The 19,821-nt window shown below is 41.7% G+C and overlaps 1 long non-coding RNA gene across 1 annotated transcript in view; it reads right to left on the bottom strand.

Moving 5' to 3' along the window:
* The window catches only part of LOC121902395, a 41,438-nt gene extending 22,990 nt beyond the window's left edge, over positions 1 to 18,448 (bottom strand). The window contains exon 1 of the long non-coding RNA XR_006097530.1: positions 18,367 to 18,448. This is a non-coding gene — a long non-coding RNA (uncharacterized LOC121902395). The remainder of the gene's footprint in view (positions 1 to 18,366) is intronic.
* Positions 18,449 to 19,821: the final 1,373 nt, after the last annotated feature.

Below are 19,821 nucleotides of genomic sequence, written 5' to 3' on the forward strand. Positions count from 1 at the left end.
CTAATTTATTAAATCAGAGTGAAACATGATGCCGAATTTAGCAGAAGTAATATACTCAGTAATATATAAAAAGTCTGTTTTATCAGGTAATAAACATTATCAGTGTCTGATATCCAATAATAACACACATTATTTATGTTTAGGCTACCTCTGTTGTCTTTTGCCCTTAAAATCTTGTATTTTGACGTGCTGGTGTGGTAAAGGTCTGGTTAGGATAGGCACACAAACCACTTGGTTAGGGTCAGGGAAATATTATGTTTCAGATCGTGGATTAAGGGCAAAAAACTCCAGAGAGAGTGTGTATTTTCAGAGAAGTAGCAGCCCCCAGGACCTACAGGACAGACCCAAAGCTTTGGCACCGCACTCACGGCTGATGTGTTCACTGTTGCTGTAAACATGAACACAAACAAGATGCAGGAGGTTTTCTGTGAATGATACACATCCAAACTGTTTTGGAATTGGCTTAACACTGAATATTGAGGGAACAAATGAAAGACACTTTATCAATGATATTCATGCTCAATTTCATCCAGCACAGTTAGGCTACATAGGAAACAATTTTTCATTTACTGTCGGTGAGTGGGGAGCTTGGGAAGAAATAAATGCATGTAAATATCAGAACCCGTTTGCTTATGCATGATTACTAGCGATATTCCTTTAAAATGAAGTGAGTACCTTTTAGAAAAAGAGTACAACCCTTGGGTATGGGGCGGTAGGCTTTCTTGGACTTGTAGCTACTTGAAATAAATTTAATAAAAGCTCAGAATTTATCCATAAGGGCAAACAATTCCACTGTATAAAGCTGCAATCTGTGTGTAACAGCTGACCTGTGTAGATGTGTAGCAGAACAAAAAACATTAATTACCGTCAGATTCTGACTGATCTGGTGTTAATGAAGTTGCCGCTGCAGTGCCACGTGTGTATCATTATAAACACTGGAGGCAGCTGCAGAAACTGCTCCACTCACTATAGAAATAACTTTACTGATCTTATAATGCATCCACGGCATGTGTGCGTCTTGTTATGTGTAGCGCCATATTTTTCCCCATCCCTCTGATGCTCCACAGTTCTGCTCTGTTACATTAAAATACCAGTTTTGAGGAGCAGAAATATGCAAGGCTATGCTAAAACATTCAGGGCTGAAGCAGTGGCCCATAGGACCTACAGGATGGATCCAAAGCTTTGGTACCGTGCTCACAGCTGCTTTTCACTGTTGCTGAACATGAACACAAACGAGACATTTTCTGTGAATGATACACATCCCTTCACTGCCGCTGTGTTATAATCATGCAGTTCAAACGAATTACATCTGTATACACCTGCATACACCAACTTACATGTCACAATTTGTTACTGATAGTTAATAAAAAAGTGTTCAGCAAAAAAGTTGAACTGGACTCAACTTTAGCTGCAACACAACCCGACGTCATCCGGCAATGCACTGTGCTGGCCAATCACATACATGCAAGTGCAGATGTAATGTGAAGGCCGTTTACCTCACGATCATCATGACGAAAGATAAAACAGTTGCTGCTGTGATAACTTTGCAGATTTGTAAAATCCTGTTTGTTAGCATTACAAACCACTGTGCAATGTTTTGGCCTCTGACAAGCCTTTAAATGCAATAATCTGTAGCTCCAACTCAACTTCCTGGATCACATTTCATAGTCTCACCAGTGCCTCAAACACGCCCCCACTACTGCAGCCCCTTGTGCTGTTTTAACGCAGTGTTCAGTTTTCCATCTGAACACTGTCAAACTCTGTTTGCATGGTTATCTGATGAAGGGAATCTGAACTCAAGGCTCGACAAACAGGTGAAACTAGCAGAGTTCAGTCAGCCAACTCATGTGGTGTAGATTTTTATTTAAATGTAGAATACTGTATGTACAGCATTAGTGTTTGGTGTCTAGACTCTGACCTCGTCCCTCTCACAAGGAAACATTGATCTCACACAGTAGGGAGTGGGGATTGACAATACTAACTCAGAGCCTACAGGTGGATGCTGGTGTGGAGGTGGGGCTTTTAAAATGCTATATGAATAGCAGCAGCAATGCCAGCAAGCAAACATGTGAGTGGTGTGGCAGCAGGCAGGCAGCAAAGAGCAGAGCACTGACGGCTTAAACACGGTGCCATGATTATAAGGGTGCGTTGGATATATGTTACAATGAGGGGAGTATGGCATGTGAGTGAAGCGGCAGCTTGAGTTGGGCTGCCTGGACTAGCTCGAAGGTGTTGCTTCATTGCAGTCAGCTAACTCATGTGGCTGATAACAGGAAAATTAAAGGTTTGATAACAGACAGCGACGCAGCCTACAAAATTTGGGTGTTAAATCCAAGTCCCAGAACACATAAATACTTAATATTTACATACTCAAGTATTCCACTGACAGTGAAATGCTCGCACTGAAGAGCACTGCTGATCCCCAGAGCAGTAGATCGCAGCAAGTACTAACTATGTTTGGATTTACTGTACATGCATGTAAGCGCAAGTGGCAAAACTTAGCTCAGTGACTGAAGCGGTGATCCCTGCTATCGGCCGAGGAGCAAACACTTTAAAGCCAATCCAGAACCACTGCAGGCTGAAGCTCTAGCCTCAGCCCCTTAAGTACACATTGTTTCCCGCAACTGAAAAGATGAACGACTGCTGATCAGAATCTCCAGGTAATGCCAGCCTAATGCCGGAAGAAGCAGTAGGGGGACACAACGTAAACATGATTCCTTCCTCAAACCCCCCAAAGTTGATACGAAAAGGCTGATATCTAGTGAATTTGCTTTTGAAACGCTATATGAATGGCGGCAGCAGCAATGGCAGCAAGCAAGCATTTGAGCAGTGTGGCAGCAGCCATGCAGCAAAGTGTGGCCCAATCTCAATGTCCCCCCTAAGGCCTAAGCCCTGAACCTTCATGGACCTAATTGACGTCACCTGTTTAGTGCTTTAGTGTGAGAGGCTGCAATGGCTCAAAATGGTATATAATCTTTTTTTTTTTTAAATTTTAATACTTCCGGGCTTCCACTGGTAACCATGTATTTAACGTCATAACGCTACGAACTGTGGGTAATTCCCTCCGGCAAAGTCTGCAGAAATGCAGACTTACAGAAAGTGTGCATTTAGGGATCAAAAAGTCTTCAAGGAGTCCTCATGCACTTGACGATTTGACAGTGGGACAGCCCTAAGCCCTTGTGGACTTAACAGAAACATGCATCAAAGTCTGAGTTTGTGAGTGTGGACATTGGGATTGGGCCTGTGAACAGAGTACGGGCGGCTTAAATACGGTGCCATGATTATAAGGGTGCGCTGAATATATGTTACAGTGAGGAGAGTATGGCATGTGAGTGGAGCAGCAGCTCAAGTTGGGCTGCCTGAACTAGCTCACAGGCATTGCTTCATTATATGTATATCCTTCCAAACTGGTGATTAGACATGGTACTGTAAGTCATTGTCTGGAATGAACCGGTCCGATGCGGAGTTGGTACCTTGGACAGCTCCCTTGTTGTCGACAGCACAGGATCAGGAACTTAATGACCACGGCTACATGCACCCCAGTATAATAAATGTTGCGTCCAAATTTGCCAAATGGCAATTTTACGTTGTTTAAGGATTTCCTAGCATCATTGCAGAGTAATTGGCAAAGGATATAAATGTTTGTTGAAATCAGGACCCATAGAACAGAAAAATCTGGCAAACTTATTCAAATAAAAGGAAAGTTATTCTAATGTTTAGACACAACTTTATAGGTTATTTATTTCATGTGAAGAACTGAACTCTGCTAAAATTTGCATTTAATCCTTACGCTGACTTACTTTGAGTAAACTTTAATCATTTGTTACTCTCTGTTAAATTACAGACATCTGCATTAACCACTACAGTTTTGCTGTCCCCTACTCTGACAGTGTATTTCTAAATGTGCCAGTGCTACTATGCTAGAATAATTTATCTCTTCATTTAGATCTGTAATGTCTAAATATTTTGTCTGTCACACAGTAGGCCATCAGACAGGCAGCAACTAATCTAAATGTTAAAGATATGAATGTGAGAGTGTGGGTATCTCCTTGTGGTGATCAATGGGACACATCCCTCCTGAAGGTTCAGCAAGGTACTCTATTATCCCAAGTCCACCCCTTCAACACTGTGATAGCTTACTGTTTTGGTTTATTCCTTCTTAGAATAACTCTGCAATTTCTGAACTTGTTCTGGGTCTCAACATTTATCAGCAAATACTAAGTTCTTTTATGTAAAATAATAATGCAAATAGTTGAAAAAGTTGTGTAAATTCATTTCTGCTAACATAGCAGTGCTTTCATATGATAGATATTGCCCTGCTGTAGTCATAAATTAGCTTTCCATTTTTAGAAACCTTGCTGGGATCCATTGTTTTTGATAAGGGGGTAGGCCAGGTTCAGAATAAGATGGTTCTATGCATTTATATCTTGTGCATGCACTGAGGGATGAAAATGCCTCAGATTCACACAAACACCATGACCTCCTACATGTTTGGAAGTCAACAGACAGCACTCTTCCTTACAGTATGCTGCTTCTCTTACATTTACTTTATATCCCCCCCCCACCATTTTGTTCCTATCAGGGGCTATCTGTGTCAACAGACCCTACTCTCTCCTACATCTCCCCTTGTCAGGGGCTATCTATGTCAACGCCCCATCCCCCCCATCTACCCTGGCTAATAGGCCTGTCAGCACTGTGACATCGTGGGGTTGAACCACGTGATGGCACTGGACGTCAGAGCAGTTACCCATTAGTGAGCGTGACTAGCCTGTAATGTCATCACCGTGACACGCCTGATACACTCGCTTGCACACTGACCATGATATCATATCAGCCGAGAGGTCAAGGACTGACCCTAATGAATACCAATAGGAAATTGGAAGGCACATGGTTTTTCTGTCAGTTGGTCAGTTTTGAAATCGCTGGTGAAAATTTTAGATCCTCAGCAGGAACCAGAGACTCATTGAGGTCATGATAAGCGTTAACAACGGGGAAGAGTCAGCAACAGGATGATTAATTAGTTAACAATTTATATTAATGTTCATTGAAAGACCTCCACTTAGAGCGCAATTAATTCTAATTAAAAGAGCGGCTATGGTTATGTCGGCAAGTAAAAAACCTAACAATATAATCAAGCTAATTAAATGGGGGTGGTCTGAAACCCTGCAGTTATCAGGAGCCGATGATGCCTGAAAATCAAGTGAAGTTGATCCATGTGTTTATGCATTAACACATAAAACAGCTTGTTTTACAAACAAGTCACGGCCGTATCTCAATTCGTTACAAGTGCAGGAGATTACACAGAGAAAAAAAACAGATGAGGATCATGAAGCAAACCTAAATCACACGTTGCCAGGGTTTGTAAGCAAGCACTGTAGATTCATATCAGTTCTAGACTTTCTTCTTTCATCTTCCTTTATTTCTATCTCTGCCCTCCCTGTTTTGTTTAAGTTTGAAATCCCCATAAGACAGCAGGAGATTGACGTTTGTTCGGCAGAGTTCACAGTGGAGGAGCTGGTGTGATGCACTGAGCCCACCCAAAACTGTCAAGGCCGACAAACAGCCCGTCTCCCCGCCGACGCCAGCTGAGATATCACTACGCATGTCACTGCAAATGGACCACATCCTCTGTGTGTGTGTGTGTGTGATAAGGCCACTCACCTCCACATGACCTGATCTCTCTTTCTCCTGGCTTCCTCTCTCTTTCTCCCTCATCTTACATCCCCACTTTTTGTCACTTTAATTCAATATGCCCCCCTTCCTCTCCGCTCCACACTGCTGCTCTTGTCACGCGCACAGACACACACACACACACACACACACACACACACACGCAAATGTTAAAACAGAGGAAAAACTCTTAGATAAGACCCCCTGTGCCAATCACCCTTCGCTACTTTTACTTGCCGTGACAACCCTCTGTCCATCAAACGCCACAATTGTTGCATCGCCGTCGCCTTATGGCTGATGGTGTTCGGTGTTACACACCAGCTTTAGCTTGTCACACTCCATTTGTCTGTCGGCCTGTCACTCCTCTGTGGCCCTGCTTTCAATCAAACCTGTCAGTCAGCTTGTCCCCAAGCCATCTTTTGGTCTCTGCGTCTGTCAGTCGCCAATTTAATTTGTTCATCAGTTCGTGAGTCCATTCGCCGTTTTCCTCTAAATATCATGGGACCTGCTCAAAAACCACCATACGCTAACACTTACATAATGGGATGCCAAGCTACCAGGTAGCTTTGAGCCAGCCAGTGCTGATTGACATCCCATGATTGAACCTGTTCAGCGGTGACATGTTCCAGGCTACCTTGATCTCATGGCTGGTTTGGGAAATGATGGAAGTGGGCAGGAGGAAAGCTCAACTTCATTCCCTTTCTCTCTCTCTTTCTCTCTCTCCCTCTCTCTCTGTCTCTTTTTTAATCTAACTTTGCGTGTCAAAACGTCAATTCCACACCGAGAGGATGTGACAAGCTCCAGGGCCCGGGGGGGACGGCTCCGAATAGAGGGCCCTGGTGCAAATTGATTTTGATTTTCCTCCAAATCAGTCAAAGTGTTTAGCTTTAATGCGAGCTGATCAGAGAGCCACTTGGAGCACGACAGGACAAGGAGAGCGGGACAGTAACTGGGGAGATTAGCCCTGTCACTCCAGAGATCAGCGCCCGTCCCTGTCGCTCACACATACAGGGACACACACACACGCTGAATATTCTGGTTTTCTCAAACACACACACAGCGTACTATAGAATTATCATTAGTCACACTCCGTTTTAACTCACAAAGACAAACACACACATATTGTGATTTGGAGATCATGCAACCACACTACTGTTCGGAACACACACTTGCACAAACACACACTTTCCCTTCTTATCACTGTATCTGTCAGCTGTGTAGAGCAGACAACAAGGTAGAACACAGCTTCCAAAACCCTACTGGATCTTTTACATAACACCACTGCAAACTGCAGAAGAGTCACGCACACAAACACACATTCACATGCACATAGGACTGTCTTTGCCTATAGCTTCTGTAGATGATATTGGGGGAAGTAAATGAGTAGAGTGTACTGTAGCTATGCTGAAATTGTCATACATATTCAGGTAATGTAGTTTTTTTTAGGCATATTGCTGTGCTAAAGTGATGGGGTAGGGAAGTTGTGAGTCTGTTACAAGCTTTATCTTTTGAGGTATAACAAAGTAGAGCCAAGTTAAAGTTGCAAAGTTATTATGTGACCAAAGAACAAAGTCAGCGAGGTATTTTTTGATGACACCAAATTCACATTGAAAAGGCATGCATTTAATTTGTAGGACTGTAGTATGACATTGTCATTTAAAGGGGACCTATTATGCTTTTCCTTATTTTCAGTCATATATACAATATGATGTTACAATGTCCAATGTTCATATTAAACATGGCCAAAGTGTCAAATAATGAGGTTAACATATGTAGAAATAATCTCTGTGAGCAAAAAGCACTGGCTTCAGACTGTTCTGAACACTCAGCTTCCAATGGTTTTTTCAACTTTCAGCCTGAGCTGATGTCACCTTGTGACGGATTTCTTTATATGGCCATCTGATCCACTCACAGTGTGTGAGTTCACTGCTCTGCTCTGCTAACATCATGGCATTTTTCCATTGTTTTGGGGGTACTCACCCTGAGCCATGACTTGAGTCATGCTGGCACGCTGTGATTGTTTTTCCATTGCACAGCACGACAAAGTAAAATAAGTACTTTACCTGTTGGAGGTGTACTGGTCATCTGCAACTCTTCATCAAATATCATCATTGCTGTGGCTGCTTCTGCTTGTACTATTCATCCCTGCATTATTTCTAACTGATCCGCTGAACAAAAAGCTCCAAATATCTCCATATCTTGTTGTGTTGACCGGTTTTTAGTGCCGCTAACGAAGGTCTGCTAATTCAGCAAGGAACACGTTTCATTTCCTGTTAATTCTTCACAATGAAACACTCCTGTTATTCATCATTTAAAAGCTTTTAATTTGAAGTAGTAAAGCAGAAAATGTAGGGTTTGCATCAGCGGTAAGTTAACACAACGCTGATATGGTTCACCTCTGAGTTGGTTTAAGTTGCTTAATGCTGCAGTGTGTGTGAGTCAGCCGGTCTCGTTTGTTACTGCTGATCGCTGCTCTGCTCCGCTCCGCTAATGTTAGTCTCTGGGTGAGTTGGAGTATACTTCACATTCCTCTTGCAAAGGTAATGTTTAATCATTAAATCAAAACATGTTTGCAACTGCTGTCTTTTTGAAGATGAATTACAAGATAGCTGAAGATAACTTTAGTGTGTAGGCAGTCCAGAGGCTGCACTTCCCTTGCAGTGAGTTCTACCTTTTTCGTTCCATCATAATCACATGCCAGGGCATTGATAAGAGGAATTGATAACCTCGGAGGCATACGATTCCGATGGATTGGACAATTTGGAACTGGTTCTCAACTGCAACCAGTTCTCGATTCCCTTCCCTACACTAGTGAAGTCCAAAAATAAAATATAGAGCTGGAAATGAGCATTATAGGTCCCCCTTAAAGCACGGAGAAATACGCTCTAAAAGTATTTAAAGGTGTGTCCACTCTCTTCCACACTCTTTCTTTTGCAGTCGATATTTAGTTGCCACAAACACTGACTTTTAGCTCTATCTAGCAACTTATGGTACAAACATGTAAAAAAACACAGACTGTTTGTTAGGTCTAGCTTGCTTGCTAAATAGCAACATATGGTACATACAACCAAGCTCATAACTTAGCAGGAATTCCAGTTCTTTCTGTTATTTTAATCCAATCAATCAATCAATTTTTCTTGTCTCTATACTTCAATTAAATTAAATCATAGACACAGCTTTAGGATAAGTATGATTTGGAGTTGATAAGCCTATCTTATCAACTCCAAGATATACGTATATATGTGTGCTGTCATGACAATGGTCAGAAATGATCTGTGGACTACTTTTGGTACACAAATGTTGTGTTACAGTTTCATTATTTCATACCTGAAAAGTCCACGAGCGTCAATAGGCTACTTGAATTGCTCACTTTAACATGTCAAGTTGTCTCTGACAAAATCTGACCTAATGGAACATTATGTAAAAAGAACTCTAGAGGCTGATACAGTTTGCAAACCTATCTACCTGCAGTCTGTAAACCTTCTTTCTTGCTGAATGCATCATACATTGTTGTGGGCACATGGCTGGTTGCAGCACACCATCTCCCTGTAGCTGAGAAAGTGTAGAGGCATTGCACTGGGCATGGGGACGGACAAGATGCCCCTGGCCTCACCACTCAGTACATCTCCCTGCACCGGTGCCTGCTCATTTGCAAGAGCTTGATGGCCTTGAACTCTCTGAGTGGATGGGAAGTGACAGCATCAAAGCCTGAGCTGAGCCAGTCAAACTTCACAGCCCCTCCTGTCAGCAACAAACTCCCACGGGGAGGGAGGGAGGCAAGGAAAGAGAGAGGGAAGGAGGGAGATAGAGACAAAGGAGAAGTTTCAGAGAGAGGCAATATCAGTGCAGTGCACCAACAAACCCCTTCCCATTACCACGGTCCATGCCAACTTAGTGATCTTCAAACACTAAAAGGTAAAAAGCATCTTGCATGACAGTAACACTGCTCTTTGAATAAATGCTTACATATCCATGCATATACACAGCCATAGATTTCTTTCTCCTACCCCTGATCTCACTTTAATGCCAGCTTAAGGCCTCTTATGTTTGTTTTTATATACTTTAAAAGGCCAGAGAGAGGATCAGAGGCCTGTTTCCCATGAGGTCAGCACTTTCCTCCAGCAGCAGGGATGGGCTTTAAGGTGCCTTGTAATGTGCAAGGAGACAGGACCTAATAGATTGATACACAGGTTTTGACATGCTATTTGAGCGTGCAGGCCTTCTGTAATTGGCCACGTCATCATGCATTAAATTAACGATATATAGAGGAGTGCCCTGAGACGAGTGTCTTGGCCCGATCCGTCAGCCATCAGTGCAAAGTGCATGTGACAGGCCTCTCTGAGAGGAGGAAGAGGAGAGAGGGGGAGAGGAGGAGAGATGTGCTTTTTAAAGTATTACTCTGATGGACATCTGCGCTCTAACTCTCCACTCTCTGGTTTTCCTTCTTGTCATCTAGAAGTCATCCAGCCATCGGGGACTGATTCACACCTGGCATGCCAGAAGAATGCACATAACTCGCTCACAGGGTAGAAAGCCAAAGATACTCTGGATCCTGAGGAACCATTTAATTAAGTGACTGCAAAGTCCAAAGTAATTTTTAAAGTTTACTGTTTAACTTATCTCATAGTTTTGTAAGCAAACTAAAGGACTACACAAATCATGGTCATGATGATCTTGTCCTACTGTATGGAACACCGAGACAAGGGAAGGTTTTATAGCTTTGGCCATCTGTTCTATCAGGTATGATAACATTGTACTCACCAAAGCAATTGCCAAGATCATAAACCATGGTGAGTGCTAATCATAGGTCCAGAAAGACAACAAGCTACCTGATCATACAGGTAGAAAACAAACACCCAGATTAGTCGAATTTATTTGGAAGAGAAAATAAGGACAAGTGGTTAAAATTACCCAATTAACCCAATCTGTTGTAAACATCCATCACAACTTTCATCCCAATTTCCTGGCTATACTTTGACCCAACTTCCAGTAGCAAGCACACTCACAGTAATCTAGAGCAAAAAGGTTTTTTTAAGCAACATTACAGATGTGCTTACTTTCAGTTTTATTCTCCAAAAAGTGGTTTAAGTAATCTGGCTGAACATGTTTACTGCCTGTATGATCATCTGATTGCGTGTGTTTGTTGCCCAGTTGGACCTGTTTTTTATTTATATTGCTGTGTTCTGAGATCTCAGTAATAGCTTTGGTAAGTACCATGTTACCGTGGCCAGAGTGATTAAAATAAAACCCATGTTGTAATAAACTGTAGTTTCCCTTTAGTCTTTGCTGCCAAACGCATTATAAAGATGCAAGCTGTCATTACAGAATTTATGATCATTGGGTAATACAGTTTTATATTTATTTAATCACAACTCTCTCTGAATTCATATTTGTGTGAGCAGCCAATTATACTACTGAACATACTAAAGCTGTTTAGACTAAAATCAAATCTACCCAAATCTGTCATCAGTACATCACTATGTGCATCAGTACATCAGTGCTAACACATGCCATGAATAAACAATAGCTGGAGAATCTAAAAATGACATCCCAATTCATTCCATTGAAAGTTTCTCCGGCAGCATATAGGCTGAAAAAATCCCCTCCATCCCTGATCCAGGACACGTCAGAGCAACAATAGTGATGCTGGAGCGACTGCTTTGTATAGCATCTGGGAACTCTCCATGTACCTTTAACATGGGTTGTATCAACTTTAATGGAAATCACCCCAATTCTATTAGGGTAATTCATGTTTTTTTTGTTGTTTTTACATTACCTGACACCTGATAATTCACAAAGATGACTGCCTTTCCATCAGTGGGTTTTTTATTTCAACATTCTACTTGAGTGACTAACATTTCCAGATTCCCTCTAATAGCCATCCAGGGCCTTGATAGCAGTACAGCAGTGCAACATGATCAGTTTGCATTGAATGACACAGAAAGACTGCACTTTATAGCTTTTATGATATATTTGTTCAAAATTTGTAGAATTTGTAGAAGGTGATTGACTCTGAACATGTGTGATGATTTTTTCTTGGACGTGTAAGGCAAAATGTCTGTCTGAGCCAGAAGGTGTCATGTGAGCTGAAGTTCCGACTTCATACCCTGTAAAAGTCATGGCACAGCCCAAGCTACATGTATTTTTTGGGGGTTTATTCATGCAAGCCTAGAAAAGTGCGTCAAACTCCAACCAATTAAAAAATAAAGCCCATCTTGTCCCTAAATTGGAGGCACAACCCTTCTAATAAAAAACTTCTGCATCAATTTCAAGTAATGTCATTTTCATGGGTTCACGAACCTATCTGTTGATTCATTACATTTTGCAGTGATATAACTAAGTTTCATGCTAACTAGAACAAAAATCTTGGAGAAAAGGGTGAGATAATTTCACTTTGAGTCACTGCATTTACTTTGACATTTTTATCATTTCAGAACTTTCAGAACACCTTGACTTTTTTAATGAATGTCTGCGTTTTGTTTGCTTTCATTTCTATGTCAGTCCATTTGAAACTCATTCAGTTGAATTGTGTTCAGTTTCAAATAATAAAAAGTGAGTTGGGCAGACATTTTGCGGGTGCTGCTGTGTACAACAACAAAATCAGAGTATACCTTTAAGTAAGTTTAAGTTTCCAACAAGTTAGCTACTGATGAGAATTTCTTTAGCCAGCCCACACACCAATCAATGATAACATCTGGAGCTTCTCAGCATGGGCAGCTTTTAATGACATTCTAATCTGTCAAACAAGGCCTTGATTCAAAGACAAGAATGGAAATTCTATCATTAGCTGCTATGGGAATTAAAGCTGGACTTTGCTCAGGTATGTGCAAATGGCGCCAAGATTAGTTTGCACGGGCGAAGAAATGATTAAAAAGTGTCACCTCGGGCTCTCTCATCTAAGACCTGCTGCTTTATGTGAATGGCACATGTGTATGTGTGCATGTGCATGTCCATAAGTGTATGTGCATATGCTCACCTGAATGTGTGTGTGTATGTGTGTGTGAGTGTGATGGAAACACTGACTCCTCTAATCTTTAAATTACCTCCGAAAAAGAGAACGCTGACCTTTAAACAGAAGTTATATAAAGTTCAATTTAACAAGCCTCTCCTCTCTATGATTTATTAACCTGAAATCTGAAGTGGAGCCCATTTCTTTACTGCTGTGCCACTTGGTCAGCTGCAAGAAGTCATGGGCAGAGAGAAAAGTATCACCTGTGGAGAATTTTGAGAGTTTCCAACTTTTCCAAGTTTCTAATGGTGTGCGTTACATGCTCACTTTCTGTTCTTTCTCAGCTATTCCCCAGCTGAACATTAGCGCTGGTATATTAGCTCGAGTGGCAGCTCAAAAATGACTCGGGCATTGAAAAGCAATCATGAAACGTGAGTCATGCTTGTGTGCCGTATGTGTCAGTTCATTTCCCCCTCTTTGGTCTTTGGTTTTCCTTGGCTGCTGGTGTCATTTCATCCCCTCACCTCTTTACCCACTCCTCTCTTGTTTAAAAAAAAAAAAAGCCCTCCCATGCTCCTCCCTCATCTCTCTCACTGTACAGCTTGAGCTCGAAAGAGCAGGTTTATTTTCTTAAGACGGGAAGAGAGGAGGGGCAGTTGTGAATCAAGTAAGAGAGAGCGAGACAGACTGAAAGGACAGAGGTAAACAATTGAGATGAGAGGGTGAATGACAGACAGAGAAAGAGAGAGACAGAGAAAAAGAGCGGATGGGAGGAGGGAGATCTCCACAGAGCAGCCAGGCGGTGTTTGAAGCAGGAAGCTGGCTAGACAACAGAGGCAGCTTTATCCCACAGACACAATGAACGAACGCCACAATGGGAGTCCTGCCGAGAGCAGGCCTGCACTACACCGAGCCGCACACACAGGATTAAAGCGAGCACACACTTCAAGATCCACCCCATGAAAGGGAAGGGAGGGGATATATCTTACACACAGACACCAACAGAGAAAATAGAACACAAAAAGCTATCTGGTGCGTTTTTTTCTTTTGATGAAGGCATTTTGTGAATAGTGTAATGTTTGCTCACCCTTTCATAATAGCTGTAGGTACATTGTGTCTGCCAAGCACCTTTTTGCTGTTCTGTGAGATGATCCCAGCATTAGGGTGAATGCAAGGGGAAAAAAAGAGACAAGTGGGGGAGCAAACATCATAGGTGCAGCACTGCTTAAACAAACCTCTTGTCCAAATCGGCTGTTTGTCATTTATGTTTATTTTTTTTTATCCTCCTTCCCTTGGCACACCTGGGCCTTGAAGCCACTCTCCTGCTCTGTGTGTCTAAAGCTGTCGAGACAAATTTGCATAGAAAAACCGTTTGCATATCAAACAGCTGGGACGCAGAGCTCACATCATCTTTCATTGATTTACAGGGAGATGCATGTTGCGCTGACACGCTGGAGTGCATGTCCCCTTTACCTCCATCTGCCCTTTGTGGGCATATCTTAAACGATCACCGGCGACGGCGCATGCATGTGAGCGTCTATTCAACGATAGTGCGGTGACGTGTACTCATTCGTGTGCATATTTGGCTCTTATGTGATGGAGGATGTGTGTGTGTAACGACAGCGTTACCTTCACTACCTCTCCCACACACACTCCTGGTTAGCCCTCTTCTTGACAGGGTGCAGTGTGGCTGCTAATAAGGGTATTCGTCACGCCAGCGGCTCGCCGTGACAGCGCTCTCCGACCGGCCGCCTCACAATTGTCCCTCAAATATGAACTTATCATTTAATTACACTTGGGGAGGGACTTGATTGCCTTGTCAAGATGCAGGTTAGTTAAGAGGAGAGAGATCTTGGCTTGCGACGACCTCGCCATCCTGACAAGCGCTCAGCTCATCATGGGATCATCTAAGCTTCACGCCCGCCCTGCTATGAGATCTCATTTTACCACCTCTTCTTCCTCTCCTGCTCTAGTCCCTCTCAATCGCATGGTTTTTAACTGATCGCCCTTTTAGCAGGCTTCACTCCAAAGAGAAGTTGCCTTCAGGATGTGAGGCAGTTAAGTGTATTTTCCATTGTACCTCTCTGCAGTTTCAGATCCCCATTTGTTTTCATTTATGAATGCAGTTTTGTATGAGTTCAGAGTTCTGCGGTTTTCTGGTGGGTAAGTGTCTGCTGTTTTGCATGTTGAAATCCCATTCCTTCACTTGCCCTAAATTAGTCCAGTGTCTGAGGTAATGAAATCACTCACGACATTAGGGAAGTAACTTGGCATTCCTTTTTATTTCCTGTGCACTGCTTAACAGTTCTCCTGGGGGAAACGGGCTCTTGCCAATAAAAGTTCCACCCTGGCACGAGCTGAGCCTTCACAAATGAAGACATATGTCACTAAGAGAGAGAGACTGGAGCAAAAAGGCCTGGAGAACTTTTTAATCCGGCACATACCTCTCTGTTAACAAAAAGGCCTCATAAATTCAACCTTTCCAATGAGACACAAATGAAATTTGGAGCCTGAAGTTTGGGCCGTTTCTCTCCTGGATGATTGGAATGAATATGGGGTAGTTAAAGTTTAATATCCTATTATGTGTGTCTGTTTAACTTGCCTGGTTGCCTGGACTGTCAGGGCCCTCTCTTTCTTTCTTTGTCTCTCTTGCTGAGATTTTTCAATATTTTCCAGTGCATATGAGAGTTTGTAACAGCTCAACTATGCATTTTCATTCAACACGTTGTGCCTCCAGAGTAAGATTTGTGTCATTTAGAAAGGTTGAGTCTGTAGCCGCTGGACTATGTGTCACACAAAAGCTCATGATATGTAAACCAGCTAAAAACATGCAGCAACAGACAAGCCATTGTGACTGAAAATGGAAAATATTACACAGTGACTGACAGAGTGTATAAAAATGTATATAAATTACAAGAGCATTCCATGGCAGACACTGAACTTCATAATGCATTTTTCAGGACAAAAGTGGCAACAACTTGTCAGACTGTTCTGATTTACTTTGAATGGTATCATGCACAACACTATAGCTGCACTAAAATTAATTTAGACTTATTGTAATGCTGTGCTGGTGCTAGATTTTTGAGGCTGATTCTGACATCAGTATTTCAGAGTTTAAAAAATTGGTACAATAATAAGACACACTTCATAAAAGAGTTATAACTTGTAACTAATGGCTTATTCATTGCTTACTTATGATTGAAGATCAGTTATAAGCCATTATTAAGAATTTTGGGGTTGCCCGATTGTGAAAAATCCCTTCAAATTATATCTAATATACAGCAGAGTGGATGGATTAAAACCCTTTAGAAATTACACATTTATAATCGAAGACATGATGGCTTATCAGAATGTGAAAAAACCCTTTTTTTTCATGGATTACCAACATTTATAACCGCATTATTACCAAATACAAAGCATGAACACAAGCCAGAAGGATTTTTCCACAATCTGGATCTGGCAAACCAAAATGTAGTCATATTAATGGCTTTTAACTGACGTATCAAGGATTAGTAAATTATTTAACATTAATAAAGCCAATTAACTATAACTCATAAACAATTTATATCCGGCACTATGGCTGCAACTAATATTTATTTTCATTGAGGATTATTGTCTTGCTTAACTGATTAATCCTTTGGTCTGAAAATGTCAGAAAACAGTCAAAAGTTTCCATTAGAGTTTCAGATTTTGTCCAAAATAGCAGTTCAAAACCCAAAGACATTCAGTTTATTATTAGCTATTTTGGCTTTTTGACATTTTTGCTTTAAAAATGACAATTATCAAAACAAACTGAATAATGAGTCTTTCCAGCTCTAAAGGTTACCTTATTATAAAATGGCACATTTGTGCTGGAAGGAAAAAATATTAAAGTAAGTAAGCCTTGGTTCTAAAGTAAAGTTGGGGGTAGCAGAGAAATCTCATTACTGACCTGCAGCATGTATATCGATATTTCACAGTAACTAGGTTACCACAGTGGATGCAAACACGTTGTATGATTACCTGCAAAACCTGATTTCTCCAAGTAACCTGGTTTCCTGTGTGCATGTAAACAGATTTATATATGTTGATACCAATATATCTTTCTTAAATTTAACAGAATGGTTGGAAATACACTTACTGTTACTGCTTTCTGGCCAAGAGTTACATGAGAAGATTGATATCACTCTCATATCTGTTATATGTCTAAATATGAAGCTGGAGCCAGGAGCTAGTTAGCTTAGCTTAGCATAAAGACTGCAAACGGGGGGAAACAGCTAGCTTTGCTGTGTCCAAAGTTTAAAAAATACACCTACCAGCACCTCCTAAGGTTAATAATTAACATGTTAGCTGAGGTATAAAATGACAACTTGTGGTTTTATGGGGGGTGACTTCCTGGAGTCTCCACTGGTCACGGTAGCGACAAGCCGGATGTAGCTTCATATTTATCATATCAGCATGAGAGCAGCATTGATTTTATAATCAGACTCTTGAAAAGAAAGAAAAAACATTTTCCAAAATGTCAAACTATCCCTTTAAATCAGCAGCTGCAATGCCAAACTATTGGTCCAGCTCTACTTTTTGTATGAAAGGCTGAGCAGTCTAACTTGTTTCTCTACTGAAGAAGATGAAATCCACAGAGAGACACAGACAACATGCAGCTGGGATCAGATCGTATGCAAGGTGCTTCTTCATATGGGTTAGTGGTGCCATCTTCTCATTTCTTTTAATTTATTAATTTTTTTTTTTTTAGCTGACTGCTTTTCCCTTTCCCCACCATGACTGTGATAAAGCTGGTAATGCGCTGAATGCACCATACACACATTCCACATCTGCATCACATTCTGATGTGACAAGCATGGAGGAGTAATTGATTACATTAATAGCTAATTGCTGGCTCATAATTGGATCTGACTCAATTAAAAAACCTCTGGGTGATAGTAATGAAACAGGGCACTGCGGCTGAGCGGGTGGCGCGCGACCACGTTCGCCTGTGTGCCACAGGCAAAGAGAGAGAGAAAGAGAGAGAGAGCGCTCTTGATACACCTGCAATGCTAAATCATAAGCGCCTCACTAGATAGAGGCCAGCCTGGGAATGCTTTGTGCTGTTTTTGCAATTCCTCAATGCGGATTTATATCTTTTGCTTTGGGAAAGGTTGTAATATTTCACCAGGCGTGCGGCGGTGGGAGTGCACACGCGAGGATTTGGAGTGGGGGGAGTTGGTGCATTGGGGTGGGGGGTGGTGGTTGCTGAAATACGGTATCAGCATATATTGTAATTTCATTTTGATAAGGCCATGCTTATAGGCTGGTACGGCTCATCTTGAGCAGAGTGAAGAGGGTGTTATTTTACATATTCCCCCAGCTCAGGGACACTGAGGTGCCATCATTAGCAGGGCGGTGCTAAAAGGGGATAGGATCTGCAAATTAGGACAGGTGCTCAGCTAACCTCACTAGCACAACACACTGGGATACTGTGATAACACAAACCTGGCTTAGAGTTGGTTTATTTCCTGAAAACAGATTTTATGTGTGCTGATATTTGTCTCCATACTGTACATGTGTTTAGCTGAATTCGTATGCAAATGGGTACACATTAATATTCTCGCACAAGTGTGTATCTTGTGTCTTAATCTTTCCGTGCATGTGTGTACATGTGTGTGTTTCTGTCTGTGTACTTCTGCATCTTTGTATTTCCCATTTTGTCTGCACATTCGTGTGTGTGTGTGTGTGTGTGTGTGTGTGTGTGTGTGTGTTGCGTTCCCTACCTCCGCCGCCCTGTCAGAATTTCCTTTCAAAGCCGTCTGATCGGGTCGGGCCTCGTCAGCCTGTCACCGAGGCCGGCGTTTCATTAGGGCTGCCGCTCTCCGTCCGTCCGCCCCGCCAAGCACAAGAGCTCAAACACATGCGCAAATTAAATCGACATCCAAACTCACTCCCATACACAAAGCAATTTAAATGATATTCATTAGAGCGATGACAAGTCCTGATGAGCCTTTCAGTACTGCAGAGAGGAAGGGAGAGAGACTGAGAGACAGAGTGAGGGGATGGAGGACTCTTTTTTTTTTTCTCCCCATCAGCTTTTTGCCAACTCTGTTTCATGGGCGCTCAGGCGTGGCGCCCATCAACGCACCTCCACTTAAATAAAAGAGGAGATAAAAAAAAACACCTGTGATGCAAAGAACTTCCTTGTTCCTCTCAGTTGCACCCACTTGTCCATTTCACCTCACTCCTTTTGCACCTCTCACTTTATTCTTGATTGTCTTTCTGTCTGTGCGCTGAGCTACATTTCCGAAAACCTTAAGTATAAGGCTGGTGTTACTCTGTAGTTTTCTTATTGTCAACGAATCAGATGAAAAGACCAAAACCAATAATGTGTGAGTCCTCCCTTGCTTGGCATCTTCCCTACCCTCTCTGTGACAGTCAACTCTATTTCAACAAGACCATTCATCCCTACCCATTCATGGTAATGATGGAATATGTGACCAAGTGAAATGGTATTTCTAATTCTAATATCAATGAAGCTCTATGACACAGAGGAATAATATATATCACAGACAATAATTTTTAATAGCATATGTTCAAGTTCAAATGTACATATGCATTGACATCCGTATAGGAAACCATTTCAATCTACACAATGAAATTCTGAGTCACTGTCGATTTCGAACACAAAAACCTAAAATATACAGTTTTATATTTTTGAAATTGAGATAGCTAATCATTAGATCATGCAGTATATAGAATACCACCAGCCTTATCTTGTATCTGTAAGTCTTTTTTTTTGTATCAAATACCTCTGATAAATATTATACGTGTAGTCATGGCCATGGCGAGTCAACACTGTCAACTGATTCTGATGCATAAAAACACCACAATCCTTCTCCCTCTCCCTCTATTATTTTCTCTGTCTTTTCAGGCACAAGCCAATTAATTCAGGCCTCTCTTCACAGCCCCTAATTAACCCCTTCAGGACTGAAATTATGCTTAACACTGGTGATTGAGGCCAAGTCTGAAATTACCCATCCTGCTCTGCCGTAATGACAAAATTCACGTCCTCGGCTTGAAGTGTGTGTCTGTGTATGTGTGTGTTTGTGCCACCATGCAGGCACTTGTCTTCTTGTGTGTTTGTGTCTGATACCTCTTGATTACCACTGTCCTTTTGTTAAGCTACATGCATGCATTACCTCCCTTCTCTCATTAGCATGTGCATAAAAGACATG

This window comes from Thunnus maccoyii, chromosome 1, assembly GCF_910596095.1.
Source record: "Thunnus maccoyii chromosome 1, fThuMac1.1, whole genome shotgun sequence".
Lineage (NCBI taxonomy): Eukaryota > Metazoa > Chordata > Actinopteri > Scombriformes > Scombridae > Thunnus > Thunnus maccoyii.